The sequence below is a fragment of the Oncorhynchus kisutch genome, unplaced genomic scaffold (assembly GCF_002021735.2).
Source record: "Oncorhynchus kisutch isolate 150728-3 unplaced genomic scaffold, Okis_V2 scaffold1797, whole genome shotgun sequence".
Classification (NCBI taxonomy): Eukaryota; Metazoa; Chordata; class Actinopteri; order Salmoniformes; family Salmonidae; genus Oncorhynchus; species Oncorhynchus kisutch.
Window position 1 is genome coordinate 1 of NW_022263742.1, and position 9188 is coordinate 9188.

The 9188-nt window shown below is 41.4% G+C and overlaps 1 long non-coding RNA gene across 1 annotated transcript; it reads right to left on the minus strand.

Annotated features, from left to right (window-relative positions):
- Positions 1-7706: 7706 nt before the first annotated feature.
- Positions 7707-8322, minus strand: LOC116367861 (uncharacterized). Its single transcript, XR_004208468.1, has 3 exons — positions 8275-8322; positions 7862-8051; positions 7707-7745 (listed from the first exon to the last, which is right to left on the minus strand). It is a non-coding gene; the product is annotated as an uncharacterized LOC116367861 (long non-coding RNA).
- Between the last annotated feature and the right edge of the window lie 866 nt (positions 8323-9188).

Consider the following 9188-nt stretch of genomic DNA (forward strand, 5'->3'; position numbering starts at 1 on the left):
TGGTGCAAAGGACTGTTTTTATTTGCAACTAGTAAGAACTTTTCTTTTTGTGAGACCCTGGTTCATGTGAACGTATACAAGTTTAATATTCTTCATCTAGTCACTGTGATAGTAAATGTCCATTTCTGTTTTTCTATTAATGCCAGGCGAATCGTAATATTTTAAGAGACAGGAATGAGGTTTCTAAGCAGTTTCCTGTATTGAAGACTTTTCCTTAGTTTCGGGTTTTGAAAATGAATATCAGTAAGTCAGTCTTATTTCCATTCACGGATTGTGTTTTACAGGAAGTATTTGGTATCCCAATTAAAGATAAGGTTACTTATATTGAATTGTTATATGCAAGGATGAAAAACAAAGGACTGAATTGAACGTTAACTAATTGAACCTCGGGTTGATGAGAGATATTTTGTTATACGGTCGAATATTATTATCCAAAGCTGAAGGGTTATCCAGATTGGTTTATGTCTCGCTGTCACTTGACTTACCCCCTAAAATTGTAAAGGACTTAGATAAGATTACTTATAGTTTTATTTGATGTGATATCCACAAAAATTATGTGGATATATTGAAGCAACATCTCAAGACATCAGTCAGGAAGTTAAGGCTTGGTTGCAAGTGGGTATTCCAAATGGACAATAACCCCAAGTATACTTCCAAAGTTGTGGCAAAATGACTTAAGGACAACAAAGTCAAGAATTGGAGTGGCCATCACAAAGCCCTGACCTCAATCCTATAGAAAATGTGTGGGCAGAACTGAAAAGGCGTGTGCGAGCAAGGAGGCCTACAAACCTGACTCAGTTACACCAGCTCTGTCAGGAGGAATGGGCCAAAATTCAGTAAACTTATTGTGGGAAGCTTGTGGAAGACCAACCGAAACGTTTGACCCAAGTTAAACAATTTAAAGGCAATGCTACCAAATACTAATTGAGTGTATGTAAACTTCTGACCCACTGGGAATGTGATGAAAGAAATAAAAGCTGAAATAAATAATAATTATTATTAATTTCACATTCTTAAAATAAAGTGATGATTCTAACTGATCTAAGACAGGGATTTTTTACTAGGGTTAAATATCAGGAATTGTGAAAAACTGAGTTTAAGTGTATTTGGCTAAGGTGTATGTAAACATCAGACTTCAACTGTACCTAGAAGTGCACACTATTCTTATTATTTTTTAATGTATGTATATAGTCAACTATACAACTTCCACTACTACTACACTTTATATCATCCAATAATATATAATTAAAAACACTCAACATGAAGAATTAATGCAATTATGTTAATTTCAAATATTTATTTTGAAATATAGATTAGGTGCTCTTCTTTTTATAGCAGGAAGTAAAGGGACTGGACAAGGCTTTGCCTATAGCTGAAAACATCCTGGAAATGAGCGAACGCTTCCTTGGTTTCTTCTTGGTGGAGCATACACTCTCTGTTCGGCAGGATTCTTGATCATTGACAATTGCTGGGGGAAAATGTAAACATAACATTTCTTTAACTGACCCTAGTTAGTGTGAAGAATTAGTATTGCATTATTATTATTTAAATTGTAATATTCTACATAATTTCCAAATGTAGGGCGGCAGGTAGCCTAGCAGTCTCAATCCGCCTATTTAACACAGAAGTGTTACATAGGCCCCCCCCAGGGCTTAGACTGTTTAGTGCCAAAAAGAAGGGGATAAAAACATGCAAAAATATATATACATATAAATATATATATATATTAGTAAACAGGAAGTTATATACATATAAATAAATATATATATTTCGTCAAATTTCTTATATCTCTCAGATTTAGGACAGACACTTCAGTTCCATGTAGTGAATCTGTTATTCAATGCGTTTGTATGGGCAAATAGCAGTAAGGCCGATACACACCCCTCGGCCCAGACAGGGCTTAGACTCTTGTGGGTTAAAAAGCATGATCATTACAAAGGTGCAACTCGTGCTGGACACAATAAAAGGCCACGCTAAAATGTGCAGTTTTGTCACACCACACAACGCCACAGATGTCTCAGAGACAGAGACTGAGAAAAATAGGAGCAAGGAAAAACGCTGGTTGACTTGTTTTGAGGGAGCGTGCAATTGGCATGCTGACTGCAGGAATGTCCACCAGAGCTGTGGCCAGAGAATTGGATGTTTATTTCTTTACCATATGCATATCTGTATTCCCAGTCATGTGAAATCCATAGATAAGGGCCTAATGAACGTATTTAAATTGACTGATTTCCATATATGAACTGTAACTCAATAAAATCTTTGAAATTGTTGCATGTTGCGTTTATATTTTTGTTCAGTACACATTTGAGTGTATTGACTTACCTGTTTCACTGACGGCAGGGGTCTGGTTCTGGGAAGGTGTTGGAGTGCAGTGGTTCTTCTTGTTGACCTGCTTTGTACTCTGGGTAACCAACAGTCATTTATACAGTAGGAGAAATTGCACACAAAGGGTAACAGTGTTTACCATCATACTGTACGTAATGAATAAAGAATAATCTTAAAAATGTGTATTTTGATGACATATGTACCTTTGGGTTGAGTCCACAGAGAGTGCTGAATCTTCCTCTCTTCTTTTCCTTTCTACCAGTTTTTGGAAGCCCAGAATTACCTACCTCGTCACTGCCAAGTGCATTGCGTGATGACAACTGGGTCATGGAGGGAGGTGAAGAGCTAGCCTCATTGCATTTCGTTAGTAGTTCCCTAGTTAATGATTTGACCAGGGCATCGTCAAATGCATAATCCGTTGACTTCATTGCAACCTGGAGCATCTTCTCTGACCCAAATTCTTGAAGAAGCCCCTTGTAGACAGCCTTGAAAATCTTTTTGATTTTCAGATTCTGGGGGTAGGCTTGAGTTGGTTCAAGGCCTGAGGTGCCACAGAACTCAGACAGAATCCTCTTTGTGAGAACTCTTGATGTTTCACCAATGTCAGAGGATTCCAGTAATGTGATAGGGGTGATCATTGACAGCAGTCTAACAATCAGTAAAAGTACCAAAGAGGTGTAGTCATTGCTAGTGGAGTCAAATGATGCATGTGTATCAGAGTCCATGGCTGATGGAGTTGATGGATGCACAGAGGCACTAGATATCTCCAGATCTTTGTTGTCCATCTTGGATTCCACCTCTCCTAAAACTTGAATATCCACAGTTCCACCGTTGTGTGTGCTGCTGCCAGACAGAGATGGTCTAGGCAATGATTTGGCACTAGACTGACGGCTAGTGGTCATGAGAGCCGGTCTGTCAGAGTCAAGTGTTCCAGCATCAGTTGGGGACAACCCATTGATTATGTTCATCAACTCTGATAATTCTTCTGATGAATTGGAGGCCACAGAACAGGTATCCATGACCTGATTGACCATTATATTGGTGAAAAGGCTCTTTGTGTCACAGTAAACCTGTGAGGAACTAACGGAGATGGCAGAAGAGCTCGGGATAAGCCGACTTGTGTCCTGCAGACAACCATCAGAGATGATAGTTTGGCAGAAATCGGATCCTTGTGATGGTGGCGGAAGCCAGAAGACAATCTGCTGTAGCAGACGTTTTATTGACTCCGTAGCAAAGGAGTACACAAGGTCAGATGGAAACTCCCTGGATTCTTCAGAAGCATTCAATCCTGTCTTCAGCTTCAAAAGAATAGAGTCAGACACGGTCTTGCCAGCTGGCACAAAAAGAGCCTGGGGGGTGTTGTGACTCTTTATGAGCTCATAAACTTTGTCAGTGAGCTCATGTGAGAAGTTCTGAAGACCGTCCCTGGGGCTGAGTCTCGCAAGTCTTCTTGTAAAAGAAGTGACATCATCTGCAGTGGCTATGTGTTCCATATCTTCTCTTGGAATGACCTCCATAACAATGTCAACTATGGCAGAGATGGTTTGCCTTGTGTAATTTGTTGACCCTTGTGAATGAGTTGAGGAGTCACTCATATCAATGACCGAACTCCTAATGATAGGACAATAGATTTCAACAGGCCACTCATCGGGGACTGGAGTGCCTGGAAGAGAATTTGTAAAATCACTCCGGGACCCTCTGGTCATGGCAGAGGTGATGGACAGGGAGGACTTTGAGGAGGATGGCCGGTGTATCTCGTGTCTATCAGTTCTCACCATGTCAACATCCTCCAACATGGAGCCCACGATGGAACGAGTCAAGAGGCCTTTCTCTGAGGTGCTCATCCTCTCTGACATAGACACTCTCCTCTGGATTGTCATCAGAGTCTGACTAATTAAGGCTTTGGAATAATTTACCATGCTGGTCTGGCTGCCTTCATGTTCACTGTAAGTCATTTGTGTAGAAGTAGCTGTTCTGCATATGGATTCGGCATGTTTGGGGGCCTCAACCACATTGTCTAGGAGGACCGGTTGTTGCTGGGCAAAAAAGTCCTTGACCTTGGTGAACACATTGTTGAACAGGTTAACAGTGCCTGGCCAAATGATCTTTCCTTTCACATTGGCCCCGTTGTGAACACTGACAGGAAGGGTTGAAGCTGACAGGGATCTCTCTAACTGGCCAGACACTGAAGCATCAGACATTTTAGTCATCTGGGTGAATCTATTAAGGTCTTTAGTGATGCTTATGACGATGTTGGATGCTGCAGAATTGGTGTGCAGAGAAGAGGTGAACAAAGGTGGAGTTCCACTCTTCTGAAGGATTTTGACATCTCTATCATCACCATCATTACTGGACTCTGCACAAATGTCTGCACTTCTACCATCAAGGCTGGTATTTACAATGCCAATCAACCCTGATTGAAGGATCCCACCAGCCATATGTGAGGCTTTAGTTTGAAACTCCTCAGTACATAGTTTGTCAAAGGCTGTGGATTTAAGACTTCTAGAGGATGCCTCCTCCTCATCATTGTTGATCTCACCGTGCAAATTGTCCTGTGTATTGACAGCATAGTCATCAACAGATAAATATGATTTGGAGGCGGCAAGGACGTCAATCTGAGAAACAACGGCATCCAAAAGCTTGGACAGGTCTTCTGTATCTCCTTTTAGGCTAGAGAGGCATTTCTCCATGGATTCCTCAGATTGATACACAGTGAGGATCTGACTAATGACCTCCTTGGTACAGGTTTGAAGGTCTGCTTGGATTTCAAGAGAATCACTATTACAAGTCACCTGAGAATCTAAACTTTCACTAGGAGCCTGTTTGAGAGTCTCATCATGTATTGGTGTAACACCATCGATGACCTTTACAGAGTCTTGGCAGGGAGTGAGAAACCGCCTCAGCATTTCTCTAAATCTATGATATAAAATAAGAGCAGCAGAAAGGGTGCTCACCTTTGAAATTCTGACATTTTCAGAGTCATGTGCCTGCATGGACTGAACAACAGTCTCCACATCTGTTACAAAAGTGTCCAGCAATGTAGATGCTTCAGAGTCTCCCAGTAAGCTGTTTGTAAAGGGGTTGACATATCTCAGATCTTCACTCACTGCCTTTCTAGCCTTTGTCTGGAAAGACACACCGGAGAGTTTCTTCATATTTATAATTGGAAGACTCTGGGTAGATTCACTGTTGGTGGTGCTGTCCTGCAGACCAAGTGGAAAAGTGAGATGGGAGAGACATTGTTCACTGTCTAACAACTCAGATGGTGAGGGGGAACAAGAACTGGTGAAATCATTCAAGTCAGACATGATGCCATCCACAAATAGAATGGCCTCCAGAGACTCTTCAGAATCACACTCTCCAACAGAAGATGAGAACTTCTCCATCACCTCAGTCTTATACAAGACTAGAACCTGGCTGGCAATCGCTTTTGTGGTGTCAAGGAGGACTTGGTTTTGCAAATACTTGTTGAGAGCCAAGAGAGGTTTTGGGGTCTCACTTTGTCCTTTTTGTTCATTCATAGATGAGGGGGTTATTAAAAGTGGTTTACAAGAAATGGAGTCCGATGTGTCAGCCTCACCATTACTGGAATGACCGACGTCCAGGCACAAAGTTGGAACCATTGTGAAAGAATATTTTGTGCTCCCCACAAATGTACTTGCGAGAGACCCTTTTTCTGGACAGGTAAGAAGCCTCTTCAGCGTATTTTTTATGTCGTAGTAACAACCAACAGTGTAAGACCAGATCTTACTTCGATGATTTTCAAGAAGGATCTGCTCGCCCTGTGCAGGGGAGCAGGATGCCCTGATAGACTGGGTAAGATTGTCCATGTCTGAAACAAAGGTACTTACCAACTCAGAGGCCTCAGGGTCAATCATAAGGTCTCTGATCTCACCTATCCGAGGAGTTGGACTAGATGATATTGTGCCAGAACAACATGATGTACAACCCCTGAATCTTTTAACAATCTCCCGGATCGATTCAGTGGCCTTGGTCTGAAACTCCTCAGTGAGTAGTCTGTCCATACTTTGTGTTGACAGACGAAGACTAGATTTGGCACCTTTGATATTGAGGTTGCTCTCTCCTTGTTTTAGCATCTCCTCTGGACTTTTACAAGCTTCAAGCATCTTCATATGGTCAGCAACAACACAAAGCAGTTCCCTCTTGTCGGGGTCATTTTCTTCCTTATTGCTGAAGTTCAAAACAGTGCCACTGAGGGCTGTCATGACCTGTCCTGTTAAATGTGTCATATCCACCTCAACACCATCCTCTCTGAGAACAATCTGCTCAACACTCTTCCCATTAATATACATCTGAAGTATGTTGGAAACGCCAGACACCATCTCCTCAACCACCTTGGTGCTGGAGACACCACCACTGGCAAAAATAACAGGGGACATTCGGCCAGAGATGGGAGTTTGGATGGCCACAGAGATTATGGAATTGACCTTCTTTGACACTTCTCCAACAATAACCCGGGATAGACTTTGAGTGTCTACCTGGTCCTCTCTTTGGATACAGAGGACATTGTTCAGCGACTCTTTGAAGGAATCCTGGACACCAGTGAGGAGACTGTCCTCAGTGATCCCAAAAAAGTCCCTGAGTGGCTCAGATGATATAGACTCACCATCTCCCTGAGTATTTGGCAACACTGTCTGAGACCTTTGAGAATACAAAGCAAACAATACAGCATTCCATATTCAATAGTAGACACGGTAGTGACATTAATACATCATTCAGTAATCAGTTAAATTGGTCATTAAGAGTAAACTGTTACACAGATAAACAAAACATATTTTCACAAAATGGGTTATGAATAGTTAGGTGAAACCGGTTTCTTTAGGAATGACTGAACATACCCATTACGAGAGGAGCTTGATTTGGCCGTGCAACACCTTGAGGATTTGCTGCTGCCTCTCTTGCGAATCTTCAGGTTTGTGCTAGAGGATCTCTCTGATTCTGTCAGAGACTTGCTGGATACTGGAGACACATGGCTGTATATCCGTACAAAACGGAAAATTGCAGGGATGATGACCTCCAGGATGGCCTCAGATACAAACCGCACAATCTCCAGGCACATCTCTGCAAGCAATGCCCTCATCACCTGTAGGACCGAAACAGTGTAGGTAGATTACTCATAGCCGGGCTCTGAAACCAAGCTCCTCGAAGAGATACCAACAATCTCACATATGTTCATGAGAATCATGAAAGTGGCATACATTGGAGAGCATGAAAAGCAGTAGGCTACTAAAAAGCTCTTTGAATGAAACTGTTTGTGATAATGTGGATGATACTGTAGATAGATAAAAGGTTTGTATCTAATATTCTTGAAACATCTATTAATATATCTATGAATCATTTTCAGGGTGAAGGGACTTACAGGGTCCATCCTGCCAATGCTTAACTGCCTCCATTGCCTATAGGAGATAATTAGATGTTTTTTAGCACCAAAAAGCACACCAACACACATACAATTTATAAAATCCTCCAGATGACATTGCATTCAAATACTACAATAGAAGTTTGGACATACTCCTCAGTAAGTTTTTCCAGAAACCGGATGATAATCGGGTTGAAAGCATCCGGATCGATTGGCGGGAGGTCAAGAGCCCTGGTCTGACAGGCCCTGGAGACACACTCACTTAGGATCTTCTCATTAGATTGTCCCTGGTGAGATGTCCCCTGAACTGCCATCCCAGAGAATTCCACAGATGTAGAGGGACCTGTGTGCAAAGCAGCATTCACCAAGGTAAAGAAGTCAAAAAACATGTAACCTCCTGAGGCAAATATGTATTAGCCAACTTTGTGTACTTTGTGAAGTTAAGTAGCCAAGAAAGTATAACATGTGCACTCTGCTATTAGTCCTCTGCTCAATAGATGTCCATACTAAATTACATTTACATGCAAAAGGATTACATTCAGTGAAATTAGAGTTTCATTTATGACCTGCATCAGTGATCTGCTCCACTTTGTTTCTCTTGGTCCTCTTGGCCTAAAAAGACAATACAGTCAATGATATACACGTAGATCTGTATGAAGCCATTCCAATACAGCCCTTTGAGTAGAGCAAGGGTAAGACTGATTGCAGGGCTGTTCTAATCCTGTTCTAATGTTAAAATGTATTTTTCCATATCAGACACACCCTATGTGTTTGAATACAATCACCTACATAGGCACTGAGCTTGGCTGATGCTTTAAGCACACTGTTTAATTAAATAATTAAGACACACAAATGACTCAAGAAAGAGCCCGATGGTGACACTGTATTAAAAGAAATGACAGCGAGTGCCTGTGTGACAGGTGCACGTTGTCTCGCTCTCCTCCCTACTGCAGCGAAAAGGCACCGCATAACAGCAACTGTTTATTGTGCTGTCCATGCTGAAGACGCAATATCATTTCAGCCATTTAGTTTCTTCCTTACAGTTCTGGAAACTTCTTCTTTACAGTTCTGGAAACTTCTTCTTTACAGTTCTGGAAACTTTAGAGTGTTTTCTATCCTAATCTGACAATTATATGCATATTCTAGTTTCTGGGGCTGAGAAATAGGCCGTTTCAAATGGGTATGTTTTTTAGCCAAAAACGAAAATACTGCCCCCTACGTGCAAAAGGTTAAGCAAATGTTAAGCAATACCAGTCTGTTCTAACGACTAGAAATTATAAAGCCATTATTACAGCATAGCAAATATTAAAAACAGCCGAATCTGTGAAATCGCTTAATTCAACATTTTGCCGGTGCATGAGGCTTGGTGCTCACAGAATCAGTAGGCTATTAAACAAATACTCAAACAGGCAACAGAAGCTATATCTGTCTTACTCCTGTATATATGTATACAGTACCAGTCAAAAGTTTGGACACACCT